At 45.6% G+C, this 16,572-nt stretch overlaps 2 non-coding genes across 2 annotated transcripts; both read left to right on the top strand.

Annotated features, from left to right (window-relative positions):
- The first annotated feature begins 1,510 nt into the window (after nucleotides 1-1,510).
- TRNAI-AAU lies at nucleotides 1,511-1,584 on the top strand. The gene has a single exon. It is a non-coding gene; the product is annotated as a tRNA-Ile (tRNA).
- Nucleotides 1,585-4,785: 3,201 nt separating this feature from the next.
- Nucleotides 4,786-4,924, top strand: LOC123445798. The gene has a single exon (XR_006631170.1). It is a non-coding gene; the product is annotated as a small nucleolar RNA Z247 (small nucleolar RNA).
- The last annotated feature ends 11,648 nt before the right edge of the window (nucleotides 4,925-16,572 follow it).

Raw genomic sequence — 16,572 nt, 5'->3', positions numbered from 1 at the left:
TCAAATAAGTCACCAACTTATAAGTTAAAAAGTGTAAAAAGTGATTTATTTTGTCAAACAGGTTCAACTTATAAGTCACCCTAACTTATAAGTCATAAGTTGCTCCACCCCAACTTAAAACTTATAAGTCACTTACTTTTGGGTGGGTCCCACCACTTTTTCAGCCAGCCCACCCGTGACCACGCCCAGGCACCGTGCACCCCACTCCTCCCCATCGTTCCAGGCACCCGCGCACCCCATCGCGAGCTCGCCGCCGCCGCCCTCCATCGCGAGCTCGCCGCCGCCGCCCTCCATCGCGAGCTCGCCGTCGCCAGCCTCCAAGCGAGCTCGCCGCCGCCGGCCTCCCTCGCGAGCTCGCCCCGGCCGGATCCGCTCGCCGCCGCCGCCCTCCATCGCGAGCTCGCCGCCGCCGCTCTCCCTCGCGAGCTCGCCGCCGCCGGCCTCCCTCGCGAGCTCGCCCTGGCCGGATCCGCTCGCTCAGGGGCTGATGTCGCTCCTCGAGACCAAGGCCCCGGCCATCGGGTTCGACATCGGCAGCTCCGGCGGCGTGCACGGCCTGGCGCTCTGCCGTGGGGACGTCCCCAGGACGACGTGCGCCGAGTGCATCCGCTCCGCGGGAGCCCAGGCCCAGCGCCTCTGCTCGTCCAAGAAGGACGCCGTCGTTTGGCTCGACGCCTGCATGCTCCGCTACTCCGGCGAGCCGTTCTTCGGCGAGGTCGACGACGACCACAGCGCCGTCGTGCCGGGCGGCGTCCAGAGCGTGGCGAGGTCTGTCCAGTTCGACAACGAGATCACCGGTGTGGTCAGGTGACTTATAAGTGAGGTGACAACCAAACAAGGGTGACTTATAAGTCACTGGTTTTAAGTCACCTGATTTATTGGAACCAAACAGGGTCTAACGCCGACGGCCGTCCCCGCGCACGTCGCGTCCCGTCAAGGCATTCACCGGGGGTACGGCCGTGATCGCACAGGGCATGAGTGATATGCCACGCTCGAATAGTCGTGCCTGCGCGCAGCCAGCGCACTGTTCCCCGAAACGAACGGACCGAGGGAAGGAACAAGATGGTGGTGAACTGCTGGTCCGCGCCAAACAGGGACCCCGCTCGAGGTCGAGCCACTCCTAGCAGGTAGCAGCTACTCCTGGTTACTGCAGAATGTCATCGATGATGGTGATCGAGTGGGGTATTGCCATGCTGCCAACGATGGCCGATGATGCATGCAACGTCAACTGTGGGACGCGCAGGTCAATGTGTCGTCCAACAGTCCCCATCATTCAAGGAAGCTACGTACGGGCTGTGATTTTATTTAAATATTACTTCCTCTGTACCTAAATATAAGTCTTTTAAAATATTTCACTAGATGTCTACATACAAAACAAAATGAATGAATCTATATCCTAAAATATGTCTATATACATCCGTATGTAGTCCATTAGTGAAACTCTTAAAAAGACTTATATTTAGAAACGGAGGAAGTATTAATTATTCGCTTATTACAATACAATAAAATTGGCCTATTAGCTCAGTTGGTTAGAGCGTGGTCCTAATAAGGCCAAGGTCGCAGGTTCGAGACCTGCATGGGCCAATGCAGTTTATATCTGTGGACGATTTCTTTCTCGTTCAATGCCCTTTTTCAAGTCTCGAAGAGAGAAATTTTCTATTTTTATCTATGGAGTCACAACCGAGGTCGTTGTAAATCCATGAATTTGATTCGATTTGTTTTTCTTATCTTATACTTGTAGAAATAAACCTTTGAATTCAGCATTATTCCAAGACTCCTATTTCAAAGTCTATCTTTTAAGGGAAAAATGAAAATAAAAGTAACCCCTTTTTTCCCATTTCCTCTCTATTGCATGGGGGGAAGAACTAAAATGGAGGATTCTGAAAGAAAAAAAAGACCTTCGAAATCAATTTTTATGTGTAGCGCAAAGGAGTTGCGATTTCTTCTTATTCCTATAGAACATCTTAGAACCTACTCCCTCCGTTCCTAAATATAAGTCTTTATTGGCTGATTGATGAGAGTAGAAAATTGAAGAACACACTTCTGGGATTTGTTGTTTAATGTTTTGATAGATCTATGATAAGAAAGCACACTCGGATTACATGCTTTCATGTGTTGAGCCGACTTGCTTGCTGTTAATGTCCATCCTATTTTATCACATGGAAATTTCAATCTATTATACTGAATCTATTTCTTCAGATAATGTGCAAAACTTATTTATTCAGAGATTGCGTTATTGTGTAGAAGCTACATCGAAGGCCTCGGCAGAGAAGACCCAATGAAATCATCTACATCGGGTTGGGTCAAAGTGCGTGGTACGTTTTCTTGATCTGCATACTATCTTAATATATTTCTGTTCAGAAACATATTTTGAAACTTGATGCATGCCATTTGTTAACGAAATAGCAATGCTCAGGAGAAGATCCAGCGTCACAAATCACTCAACAGTAATTATTGTATAGTGTAGCTAGAAAATCATTGTATATTATGAGTTATATTTCTCTTTATATATAATGTTACTCCCTTCATTTTTATATACAAGGCCATAAAACTCATATTACAAGCCAATATTGCAAAACAATTTGTGTCATTGTTTGGCGTGTAAATTAATGTGTATTTTTTTTTCTCCCATGCATGCATGCAAAGGATAATTAATGTTTTCCTTTGTTCGTACTCCCTCCGTTTCTTTTTACTCCGCGTATAAGATTTGGTCAAAGTCAAACAACATAAAGTTTGACCAAATTTATATAAAAAAATATGGATATTTATTATATTAAAATTATATAGTATGAAAATACATCTCGTGGTGCATCTGATAATATTTATTTCATGGTGTGAATGTTGATATTTTCTAATATAAAGTTAGTCAAATTTTACAAATTTTGACTTTGACCAAACCTTATATGCACACTAAAAAGAAACAGAGGGAGTATTACGAGGTAAACACCATTAATATTGCATCGATTAGTGTTAATGGTCTTATATTTTTGCAAATTGTAATTTTGATAGTGGCCTTGTATATAAAAATAAAGAGAGTACTATCTTTGGGATAGGCAGACTACTTATTTCTCTTTAGTTGATATGAATGGCTAACTTTCAATAAAAATCTTTAGGTTTGCATGGTTTGTAATCTTCGACATTTGAAGATTGCACATATTAGAAGAAATGGTTGGGATATTATTTTTAATATTTGCCATCTCAGCATTAAATATGCCAAGTGTTTCATGGAAAGTTATGTTATCTTCTGTTCTACTATCCTTTCTCAATATATATGCAAGTGGAAACGACGAAGTTATTGCTGAGATTGTTGAGCTAAAGGCTAGAAGCATAGTGTCAGCAACAAGAATCCTCAGATTGTTAAAGGCTAAAAGCATAGCGTCAGTGACAAAAATCAATGGTGGTCTCCACGTTCATTAACGAGCAGCAATATATTGGTCATCACCTTTACATAAGTGAACTCGCCTATCACCTCACAACTTATGGTTTAAAACCTGCAACTTTAAGAGAATAGTTTGGTTTGATTAGAGCGGATGAAGTAGAATAAACAATTCTGGTAACCATTGCAACTTCAAGAGAATATTTTACTTTATTATGTGAGTTCTAAGTATATTAGTTTTTCTATGTACAGGGAAGAAAAAATGTGTGTAAAGAAACCTGGAGAGTAAGTTATAATTGTGAGAGGGAAGGAGCAAAATACAAAGTGCCTCAGATAAGAGAGACATATTTCTCTTAATATATAAAAGCACTCCTTACTCGTGGGAATAAGCAGATGTCTGATTTTACTTGTCTACTATGTGCTCACATTTGCTGCTTTTTATGCTCCTTTTCCACAGGACAAGGCAAAGTTGAAAGGATTTTGCGAATCTAAGAAATATATATTAAAAAGAACGAATATAATGACATGTGCAAATGTTGGTGCCATACTCTTGAAGTGTTAATGCAGACTAACAAGCATTTGTATCATAAAGCAATAAATAAGGTAGTGTCTTATGTTAAACGTAATCTATCCTATGGTATCCTACGACAGTTTGAGCTATTCTTGTACCACAAGTTAGATTAGGAGAGATTGTTAGGGTTTATCTCTATTCATGTAACTTAAATGTATTTCTCCCTAGTCTATCTCTTGCTTAACAAGATTGTAATCCAAACTACTTGTACGCTATCAGGGAAGTTGCAACCCTGCTATATAAACATGAAGCCGTCGGCCTCAGTGGGTACGACGTTCCTAGCCTTTCTCACATGGTAATCATAGCCAACTCTTCCATCACATCTAGTTTTCCATCTCCTATCGCCTAAGCTTCCGCCATGGCCTCCTCCAACACCTCCAACCCCAGCCTCTCCGACCAAATCACCGAAAGGCTCACCCGCACTAACTATATCCTCTGGTGCACACAAATTACATCGCAGCTCAGAGGTGCGGGGTTTTATGGCTACGTTGGCGGCACCATGAAGGAGCCAGTCAAGTCTGTCATCACCAAGGACAAGGATGGGAAGGATGAGTTCAACCCAAACCCCCTTCATCCGATCTGGATCCGGGAGGATCAGCAGGTACTTGGTTACCTCCTGAATAATCTTTCCAAAGAAGTTCTCGTGTAGGTGATAACTTAGATCTCCCATGCACATGAACTCTGGACCGCTCTAGCGAACATGTTCTCGTCACAGTCGATGCCCCGTGTCAACGACATCCGCGTCGCCCTCGCGAACGCACAGAAGGGCAACCAAACTGTTGCCACCTTCTTCGCGCATATGCGCTCCCTGGCTGATGAGTTGGCTGCTGCTGGCAAGCCACTTGACGATGATGAGCTCATCTTCTACATCGTGGCTGGCCTCGACATGGAGTACCAGCCGCTCATCTTCGACCTCGACGCAAGCGTCGAACCTGTCACCCTTGACGAACTGTTTTCTCAAATGAATAACTTCGATCAAAGGGTGGCACTCTTCCAAGGCGCAAACTCGAGCGGGTTCAAGTCATCAGCCAATGCTGCCACTCGCGACCGTGGTGGTCGTGGCCGCGGAACAAACCACGGCAAAGAAAACTACAACAACAACTCTTCTGGTGACCGCGGTGATTCCCGCGGGAATGGTGGCCGGCCCTCCTCCACCAACAACAGGGGCCGCCAAAACTCCTCCTCCAACAAACGATCACATGCTGTCAAGTTTCAGATATGTGATAAACTTGGCCACTTGGCCAAGGATTGCTGGTATCACTTTAATGATGATGGTGATGTTGGAAATATGCCTTAGAGGCACTAATAAAATGGTTATTATCATATTTCCTTGTTCATGATAATCGTCTATTGTTCATGCTATAATTATATTAATAGGAAACAGTAATACATGTGTGAATAAATAGATCACAATGTGTCCCTAGCAAGCCTCTAGTTGGCTAGCTCGTTGGTCAATAGATGATCATGGTTTCCTGATCATGGACATTAGATGTCATTGATAACGGGATCACATCATTGGGAGAATGATGTGATGGACAGACCCAATCCTAAGCATAGCACTAGATCGTATTTTTCGTATGCTAAAGCTTTTCTAATGTCAAGTGTCCTTTCCTTCGACCGTGAGATTGTGCAACTCCCGGATACCGTAGGAGTGCTTTGGTTGTATCAAACATGACAACGTAACTGGGTGACTATAAAGGTGCACTACGGGTACCTCTGAAAGTGTCTGTTGGGTTGGTACGAATCGAGATCGGGATTTGTCACTCCGTGTGACGGAGAGGTATCTCTGGGCCCACTCGGTAGAACATCATCATGATCTCAATGTGACTAAGGAGTTAGTCACACGATGATGTGCTACGGAACGAGTAAAGAGACTTACCGGTAACAAGATTGAACAAGGTATAGGTATACCGACGATCGAATCTCGGGCAAGTTCTATACCGACAAACAAAGGGAATTGTATACGGGATTGATTGAATCCTTGACATCGTGGATCATCCGATGAGATCATCGTGGAACATGTGGGAGCCACCATGGGTATCCAGATCCCGTTGATGGTTATTGGCCGGAGAGTGTCTCGGTCATGTCTGCATGCTTCCCGAACCCGTAGGGTCTACACACTTAAGGTTCGATGACGCTAGGGTTATAGGGAAATGTTATACGAGGTTACCGAAAGTTGTTCGGAGTCCCGGATGAGATCCCGGACGTCACGAGGAGCTCCGAAATGGTCCGGAGGTAAAGATTGATATATAGGATGGATGGTTTTGGACACCAGAAATGTTTCGGGTGTCACCGGTAGCGTACCGGGAGCACCGGGACCACCGAAATGGTCCCGAGGGTCCACCGGAAGAGGCCACCAGGCCCAAGAGGTAGCATGGGCCAAAATAGGGAGCGCAACCAGCCCAAAGTGGGCTGGTGCGCCTCCCACAAGAGGCCCAAGGCATAGGAGGGAGAGAAAGGGGGAACCCTGGCGCTGGTGGGCCTAAGGCCCACTTAAGGGGTGCGCCACCCCCTCCCCCTGCCCTAGCCGCCACACCTCCCATCTCGGGGGGCTGCCGCACCACCTAGGGGGGAAACCCTAGGGGTGGCACCCCTTCCCCTCCTCCTATAAATACCTAGGGGTTTGGGGCTTTTGGAACACACCGTTTCTTATCCCCTCGGCACAGCCCTGCTTCCCTCCTTCCTCCTCCTCCCATGGTGCTTGGCGAAGCCGTGCCGGGAGACCTCGTCTCTCCATCGACACCACATCGTCGTGCTGCCGGAGAGCTTCCCCAATCTCTCCCTCCTCCTTGTTGGATCAAGGTGCGGGAGACGTCACCGAGCTGCACGTGTGTTGAACGCGGAGGTGCCGTGGTTCGGCACTAGATCGGAATCACACCACGATCTGAATCGCCGCGAGTGCGACTCCATCAACCGCGTTCTAGCAACGCTTCCGCTTAGCGATCTTCAAAGGTATGAAGATGCACTCACCCTCTCTCGTTTCTGGTCTCTCCATAGGAATATCTGAATATGCGTAGGAATTTTTTTGAATTTATGCTACGTTTCCCAACACTAGCATCCGAGCCAGGTTTTCTATGCGTAGATTCTATGCACGAGTAGAACACAAAAGATTGTGGGCGATGATTTGTGAATTGCTTGCCGCTACTAGTCTTACTCTTTTCCAGCGGTATTGTGGGATGAAGCGGCCCGGACCGACCTTACACATACGCTTACGTGAGACTGGTTCCACCGACAGACATGCACACCATGCATAAAGGTGGCTAGCGGGTGTTTGTCTCGCCCACTCTAGTCGGATTGGATTTGATGAAAAGGGTCCTTATGAAGGGTAAATAGCTTTGGCATATCATCTATGTGGCTGTCACGTAGGTAAGAATGCGTTCTTGCTAGAAACCCAAATCAGCCACGTAAAACTTGCAACAACAATTAGAGGACGTCTAACTTGTTTTTGCAGGGTTTGACATGTGATGTGATATGGCCAAAGTTGTGATGTTGCATGTATGATGTATGAGATGATCATGTTATTGTAATAGGTTTCACGACTTGCATGTCGATGAGTATGACAACCGGCAGGAGCCATAGGAGTTGTCTTGATTTATTATATGAGATGCAACGCCATGTGCTTACTACTTTTACTGCATTGCTAACGGTTAGCTATAGTAGTAGTGGTAGTAGTAGTTGGCGTGACGACTTCACTGAGACACGATGATGGAGATCATGGTGTCACGCCGGTGACAATGATGATCATGCAATGCCTGAAGATGGAGATTGAAAGAGCAAAGATGATAATGTTCATATCATGTCACTATATGATTGCATTGTGATGTTTATCATGTTTTTCATCTTATTTCTTAGAACGACGGTAGCATAATAAGATGATCCCTCTTAAAAAATTTGAGAACGTATTCCCCTAAGTGTGCACCATTGCGAATGATCGTTGTCTCGAAGCACCAAGTGATGATCGGGTGTGATAGATTCTAACGTTCGCATACAACGGGTGTAAGCCAGATTTACACACGCGAAACACTTAGGTTGACTCGACGAGCTTAGCATGTACAGACATGACCTCGAATACAAGAGACCGAAAGGTAGAACATGAGTCGTATGGTTGAATACGATCAGCATGAAGTTGCTCACCATGACGACTAGTCCATCTCACGTGATGATCGGACACGGGTTAGTCAACATGGATCATGTATCACTTAGATGACTAGAGGGATGTCGATTTAAGTGGGAGTTCATACTTAATTTGATCAAATGAACTTAATTGTCATGAATTTAGTCTAAAAGTTGTCTTTATAAATATTGTAGATGGCCAACCTCAACCTCAATTTCAACGCATTCCTAGAGAAAAACAAGCTGAAAGATGATGGTAGCAACTATGCGGACTCGGTCCGCAACTTGAAGCTCATCCTTGAAGCAGCTAAAAAGGCTTACGTCCTTGATGCGCCGCTAGGTGACCCTCCTGCTCCCGCAGCACCCCAGGACATTCTGAATGTCTGGCAAACGCGGAGTGATGACTACTCTCTGGTTAGGTGTGGCATGTTATACAGTTTGGAAACGGGGCTCCAAAGGCGTTTTGAGCAACACGGTGCATATGAGATGTTCCAAGAGTTGAAACTAGTTTTTCAAGATCATGCCCATGTCGAGAGATATGAAGTCTCTGACAAGTTCTTTAGCTGTAAGATGGAGGAGAACAGTTCTGTCAGTGAGCACATACTCAAAATGTCTGGGTTTCACGGTCGTCTGACTTCACTTGGAGTCGAACTTCCGGATGATGCTATAATTGACAGAATCCTCCAGTCTCTCTCACCAAGCTACAAAGGTTTTGTGCTGAACTACAACATGCAAGGGATGGAGAAAACCATTCCCGAGTTGTACTCGATGCTCAAGTCTGCAGAAGTAGAAATCAAGAAAGAGCATCAAGTGTTGATGGTCAACAAGACCACCAGTTCCAAGAAAGGCAAGGGTAAGAAGAACTTCAAGAAAGACGGCAAAGCCGTTGCCGCGCCCGGTAAGCCAGATGTCGGGAAGAAGAAAAAGAATGGACCCAAGCCTGAGACTGAGTGCTTCTATTGCAAGGGAAAAGGTCACTGGAAGCGGAACTGCCCCAAGTACTTAGCGGACAAGAAGATCGGCAACGTTAAAGGTATATATGATATACATGTTATTGATGTGTACCTTACCAGCGCTCGTAGTAGCTCCTGGGTATTTGATACCGGTGTTGTTGCTCACATTTGCAACTCAAAGCAGGAACTACGGAATAAGCGGAGACTGGCCAAGGACGAGGTGACGATGCACGTCGGGAATGGCTCCAAGGTCGATGTGATCGCCGTCGGCACGCTACCTCTACATCTACCGTCGGGATTAGTTTTAAACCTTAATAATTGTTATTTAGTACCAGCTTTGAGCATGAATATGTATCAGGGTATTTCTTAATGCGAGACGGCTACTCATTTAAGTCAAAGAATAATGGTTGTTCTATTTATATGAGTGATATGTTTTATGGTCATGCTGCGTTGGTGAATGGTTTATTCTTGATGAATCTCGATCGTGATGTTACACATATTCATAGTGTTAGTACCAAAAGATGTAAAGTTGATAATGATAGTCCCACATACTTGTGGCACTGCTGCCTTGGTCATATCGGTGTTAAGCGCATGAAGAAGCTCCATACTGATGGACTATTAGAGTCTCTTGACTTTGAATCATTTGACACATGCGAACCGTGCCTCATGGGCAAGATGACTAAGACTCCATTCTCAGGAATAATGGAGAGAGCGACTGACTTATTGGAAATAATACATACTGATGTGTGTGGTCCAATGAACGTTGAAGCTCGCGGTGGCTACCGTTATGTTCTCACTCTCACCGATGATTTGAGTAGGTATGGGTATATCTACTTGATGAAGCACAAATCTGAGATGTTTGAAAAGTTCAAGGAATTTCAGAGTGAGGTTGAGAATCAACGTGACAGAAAAATTAAGTGTCTACGATCTGATCGTGGAGGAGAATATTTGAGTCACGAGTTTGGAGCACACCTAAGGAAGTGTGGAATAGTTTCACAACTGACCCCGCCTGGCACACCGCAACGCAATGGAGTGTCTGAACGTCGTAATCACACTTTATTAGATATGGTACGATCTATGATGTCTCTTACCGACTTTCCGCTATCATTTTGGGGATACGCATTAGAAACTGCAACTTTCACTTTAAATAGGGCACCGTCTAAATCCATTGAGACGACACCGTCTGAACTATGGTTTGGCAAGAAACCTAAGTTGTCGTTTCTTAAAGTTTGAGGCTGCGATGCTTATGTGAAGAAACTTCAACCAGAGAAGCTCGAACCCAAAGCGGACAAATGCGTTTTCATAGGATACTCTAAGGAAACTTTTGGGTATACCTTCTATCTTAGATCCGAAGGTAAAACCTTTGTTGCCAAGAACGGATCCTTTCTAGAGAAAGAGTTTCTCTCGAAAGAAGTAAGCGGGAGGAAAGTAGAACTTGATGAGGTAACTACACCCCCTCTCGAACAAGAAAGTAGCGCAGCGCGGGAAATTGTTCCTATGGCACCTACACCAACTGAAGAGGAAGTTAATGATAATGATCATGAAGCTTCGGATGTGTTAGACAACGGTGAAGAGGCACCTACACCAACTGAAGAGGCACCTACACCAACTGCTGAACCGCGAAGGTCCACAAGGGCACGCTCCGCACCAGAGTGGTACGGCAACCCTGTGATGGAAATCATGTTGTTAGACAACGGTGAACCTTCGAACTATGAAGAAGCAATGGCGGGCCCGAATTCCAACAAATGGCTTGAAGCTATGAAATCTGAGATAGGATCCATGTATGAGAACAAAGTATGGACTTTGGTGGACTTGCGTGATGACCGGCGAGCCATAGAAAATAAATGGATCTTCAAGAAGAAGACTGATGCAAACGGTAATGTGACCGTTTATAAAGCTCGACTTGTCGCAAAGGGTTTTCGACAAATTCAAGGAGTTGACTACGAAGAGACTTTCTCTCCCGTAGTGAAGCTGAAATCAGTCCGAATCATGTTAGCAATTGCCGCCTTTTATGATTATGAGATTTCCCAAATGGACGTCAAAACAACGTTCCTTAACGGGAATCTTAAGAAAGAGTTGTATATGATGCAACCAGAAGGTTTTGTCGACCCTAAGGGTGCTAACAAAGTGTGCAAGCTCCAGCGCTCCATCTATGGGCTGGTGCAAGCATCTCGGAGTTGGAACATTCGCTTCAATGAAGTGATTAAAGCATGTGGGTTCATACAGGTTTACGGAGAAGCCTGTCTGTACAACAAAGTGAGTGGGAGCTCTGTAGCTTTCCTCGTACTGTATGTGGATGACATATTATTGATGGGGAATAATATAGAGATGTTGGTGAGCATAAAGGCCTATTTGAACAAGAGTTTTTCAATGAAGGACCCTGGAGAAGTTGCATACATATTAGGCATCAAGATCTATAGAGATAGATCGAGACACCTCATAGGTCTTTCGCAAAGTACATACCTTGACAAGATATTGAAGAAGTTCAATATGGAAAACTCAAAGAAAGGGTTCTTGCCAGTTTTGCAAGGTATGAGATTGAGTAAGACTTAGTCAGCGACCACGACAGCAGATAGAGAGAAGATGAGTAATGTCCCCTATGCTTTAGCTGTAGGCTCTCTAATGTATGCCATGCTATGTACTAGACCTGATATAAACCTTGCCAAAAGTTTGGTAGGGTGGTACCAAAGTGATCCCGGTATGGAACACTGGACATCGGTCAAGAATATCCTTAAGTACCTGAAGAGGACTAAGGAGATGTTTCTCGTTTATGGAGGTGACGAAGAGCTCGTCGTAAAGGGTTACGTCGATGCTAGCTTCAACACAGATCCGGATGACTCTAAGTCACAGACCGGATACATATATGTTTTGAATGGTGGGGCAGTGAGCTGGTGCAGCAGCACGCAAGAAGTCGTGGCAACATCTACATGTGAAGCGGAGTACATAGCTGCTTCAGAAGCGGCTCATGAAGGAATTTGGATGAAGGAGCTCATCACCGACCTTGGAGTGGTTCCAAGCGCGTCGGGTCCAATGACGCTCTTCTGTGATAACACTGGGGCCATTGCCATAGCCAAGTAGCCCAGGTTTCACCGAAAGACCAAGCACATCAAACGCCGCTATAACTCCATCCAAGACCATGTCCAGAGTGGAGTGATAGATATTTGTAAAGTACACACGGATCTGAATATTGCAGACCCGTTGACTAAACCTCTTCCTCGAGCAAAACATGATCAACACCATAATGCTATGGGTGTTCGATACATCACAATGTAACTAGATTATTGACTCTAGTGCAATTGGGAGACTGTTGGAAATATGCCCTAGAGGCAATAATAAAATGGTTATTATCATATTTCCTTGTTCATGATAATCATCTATTGTTCATGCTATAATTGTATTAACAGGAAACAGTAATACATGTGTGAATAAATAGATCACAATGTGTCCCTAGCAAGCCTCTAGTTAGCTAGCTCGTTGATCAATAGATGATCATGGTTTACTGATCATGGACATTAGATGTCATTGATAACGGGATCACATCATTGGGAGAATGATGTGATGGACATACCCAATCCTAAGCATGGCACAAGATCGTATTGTTCGTATGATAAAGCTTTTCTAATGTCAAGTGTCTTTTCCTTCGACGTGAGATTGTGCAACTCCCGGATACCGTAGGAGTGCTTTGGTTGTATCAAACGTCATAACGAAACTGGGTGACTATAAAGGTGCACTACGGGTACCTCTGAAAGTGTTTGTTGGGTTGGTACGAATCGAGATCAGGATTTGTCACTCCGTGTGATGGAGAGGTATCTCTCGGCCTGATGCGTCTCAAACGTATCTATAAATTTTTATGGTTTCATGCTGTTATCTTGTCAACTTTGGATGTTTTATATACCTTTTATATCTTTTTTTGGACTAACTTATTAATTCAGTGCCAAGTGCGAGTTCTTGTTTTTTCTGTGTTTTTGACTCTTTTCAGATCTGATTTTGGAACGGAGTCCAAACGGAATAAAATCCCCGAAATAATTTTTTCCAGAACAGAAGAAGATCGGGGGACTTGAGGGCCAAGGCAGGAGGCCCACAGGGAGCCCACAAGCCCTGTTGCCGCGGCTAGGGGGCCGCGGCGACCAGGCTTGTGGCCTCCCTGGCGCTGCCCTGCCCTAGCTCTTTGGCCTATAAATTCCCTAAAATCCCAGAAAAAATCAGGGCGTCCACGAAACCACTTTTCCGCCGCCGCAAGCTTCCGTTTCCACGAGATCTCATCTGGAGACCCTTCCTGATGCCCTGCCGGAGGGGACTTTGGAGTTGGAGGGCTTCCACATCAACATCATCGCCTCTCGAATGACTCGTGAGTAGTCCACTTCAGACCTACGGGTCCGTAGTTAGTAGCTAGCTGGCTTCGTCTCTCTCTCTTGGATCTTCAATACAAACTTCTCCATGATCTTCATGGAGATCTATCCGATGTAATCCTCTTTGGCGGTGTGTTTGTCGAGATCCGATGAATTGTGGATTTGTGATCAGATTATCTATGAATTATATTTGAGTCTTTGCTTATTTTTTATATGCATGATTTGATATCCTTGTAAGTCTCTCTGAGTCTTGGGTTTTGTTTGGCCAACTAGATCTATGATTCTTGTAATGGGAGAAGTGCTTGGTTTTGGGTTCATACCGTGCGATGACCTTTCCTAGTGACAAAAGGGGCAGCAAGGCACACATCGTGTTGTTGCCATCAAGGGTAACAAGATGGGCTTTCATCATAGATTTGAGATTGTCCATCTACATCATGTCATCTTGCTTAAGGCGTTACTCTGTTCTTATGAACTCAATACACTAGATGCATGCTGGATAGCGGTCGACGTGTGGAGTAATAGTAGTAGATGCAGAAAGTATCGGTCTACTTGTTTTGGACGTGATGCCTATAGATATGATCATTGCCATAGATAACGTCATGACTTTGCGCGGTTCTATCAATTGCTCGACAGTAATTCGTTCACCCACCGTCTACTTGCTTTCATGAGAGAAGCCACTAGTGAACACTACGGCCCCCGGGACTATTCACAACTATCGTCTCCACTTTTACTTTTCCTTTGCTTTGTTTACTTTTTGCTTTCAGTTCTCACTTTGCAAACAATCTATAAGGGATTGACAACCCCTTCATAGCGTTGGGTGCAAGCTCTTTGTGTTTGTGCACGTACTTCTGACTTGACGCGATCCTCCTACTGGATCGACACCTTGGTTCTCAAACTGAGGGAAATACTTACTGCCGCAGTGCTACATCACCCTTTCCTCTTCAAGGGAACACCAACGCAAGGCTCCAAGGCCGCGGGGGAGTCCTTTGCATATTTGCCAAGGAAGTCCCTGTAGGCGTAGCCAGCAGCAGAAGGATTCCTGGCGCCGTTGCCGGGGAAGGTATTTTGTTGCCGTAGCAGGGCCCACTCGGTAGAACATAATCATGAGCTCAATGTGACTAAGGAGTTAGTCACACGATGACGTGCTACGCAACGAGTAAAGAGACTTACCGGTAACGAGACTGAACAAGGTATAGGTATACCGACGATCGAATCTCGGGCAAGTTATATTCCGACATGCAAAGGGAATTGTATACGGGATTGATTGAATCCTTGACATCATGGTTCATCCGATGATATCATCGTGGAACGTGTGGGAGCCACCATGGGTATCCAGATCCCGCTGATGGTTATTGACCGGAGAGCGTCTCGGTCATGTCTGCATGCTTCCCGAACCCGTAGGGTCTACACACTTAAGGTTCGATGACGCTAGGGTTATAGGGATATGTTATACGAGGTTACCGAAAGTTGTTCGGAGTCCCGGATGATATCCCGGACGTCACGAGGAGCTCCGGAATGGTCCGGGGGTAAAGATTGATATATAGGATGGATGGTTTTGGACACCGAAAATGTTTCGGGCGTCACCGGTAGCGTACCGGGACCACCGAAAATGGTCCCGGGGGTCCACCGGGAGGGGCCACCAGGACCAAGAGGTAGCATGGAACAAAATAGGGAGGGCAACCTGCCCAAAGTGGGATGGTGCGCCTCCCACAAGAGGCCGAAGGCGCGGGAGGGAGAGAAAGGGGGGGGAACCCTGGCGCTGGTGGGCCTAAGGCCCACCTAAGGGGTGCGCCACCCCCTCCCCCTGCCCTAGCCGTCACACCTCCCATCTGGGGGGCTGCCGCACCACCTAGGGGGGAAACCCTAGGGGTGGCACCCCTCCCCTCCTCCTATAAATACCTAGGGGTTTGGGGCTTTTGGAACACACCGTTTCTTCTCCCCTCGGCGCAGCCCTGCTTCCCTCCTTCCTCCTCCTCCCACGGTGCTTGGTGAAGCCATGTCGGGAGACCTCGTCTCTCCATCAACACCACACCGTCATGCTACCGGAGATCTTCCCCAACCTCTCCCTCCTCCTTGCTGGATCAAGGTGCGGGATACGTCACCGGGCTGCACGTGTGTTGAACGCGGAGGTGCCGTGGTTCGGCACTAGATCGGAATCACACCGCGATCCGAATCGCCGTGAGTACGACTCCATCAACCGCGTTCTAGCAACGCTTCCGCTTAGCAATCTTCAAAGGTATGAAGATGCACTCACCTCTCTCTCGTTGCTGGTCTCTCCATAGGAAGATCTGAATATGCGTAGGATTTTTTTTTGAATTTATGCTAGGTTTCCCAACAGGTGATTCCTCCCAGGAGGAGAAGGTGGCCGGCGCTGCTGATGGCTCCTACGGAGTAGACACAAATTGGTACGTGGAGAGTGGAGCCACAAACCACATCACCGGCGAACTTGAGAAGGTGACTATGCTGGAGAAGTACCGTGGCAAAGACAACATCCATACTGCTAGTGGAGAAGGTATGGAGATTTGTCACATTGGTCATTCAATTATTAAAACTCCCCATAAAAGAATTCACCTACGAAAAATCCTGCATGTTCCTAGTGCTTCCAAAAATTTGCTCTTTGTCCATCGCATTGCCATTGATAATCATGTCTTTCTTGAGTTTCACCCTTTCTTCTTTTTGATCAAGGATCAGGCAACGAAGAAAGTTCTCTATCGAGGTAGATGCGTCCGTGGGCTTTACCCACTCATTCCGGAGATTAGAAGATTCAATAAACAAGTTTTTACTGCCACCAAACTATCCTCTTCACGATGGCACGATAGGCTAGGTCATGCAACTTTTTCTTTAGTTGAACGATTACTTAGAAAGAATAAACTCTCATATGTTGGAGAGCATAATGCTGAAACAGTTTGTGATTCATGTCAAAAAGGTAAGAGTCATCAATTTCCCTATTCAGTTTCTACCAGCATCTCTACAAAACCTTTGCACGTTGTGTTTTCCGATGTTTGGGGACCTGCTCCCTCATCTGTTGGTAGACATTCCTACTACGTTAGCTTTATTGATGACTACAACAAATACTCTTGGATCTATCTTCTTAAGAAACGATCCGACGTTTTTCAAGTGTTCAAAAACTTCCAAGCACTCATTGAATGAAAATTTGACACAAAAAGCATAGTTGTCCAGTCTGATTAGGGAGGAGAATATGAAAAACTA

This window comes from Hordeum vulgare, chromosome 3H (genome assembly GCF_904849725.1).
Source record: "Hordeum vulgare subsp. vulgare chromosome 3H, MorexV3_pseudomolecules_assembly, whole genome shotgun sequence".
In the NCBI taxonomy this organism is placed as follows: Eukaryota; Viridiplantae; Streptophyta; class Magnoliopsida; order Poales; family Poaceae; genus Hordeum; species Hordeum vulgare.
Note: the sequence above shows the minus strand (reverse complement) of the source record. Positions and strands in the feature narration are given on the sequence as shown.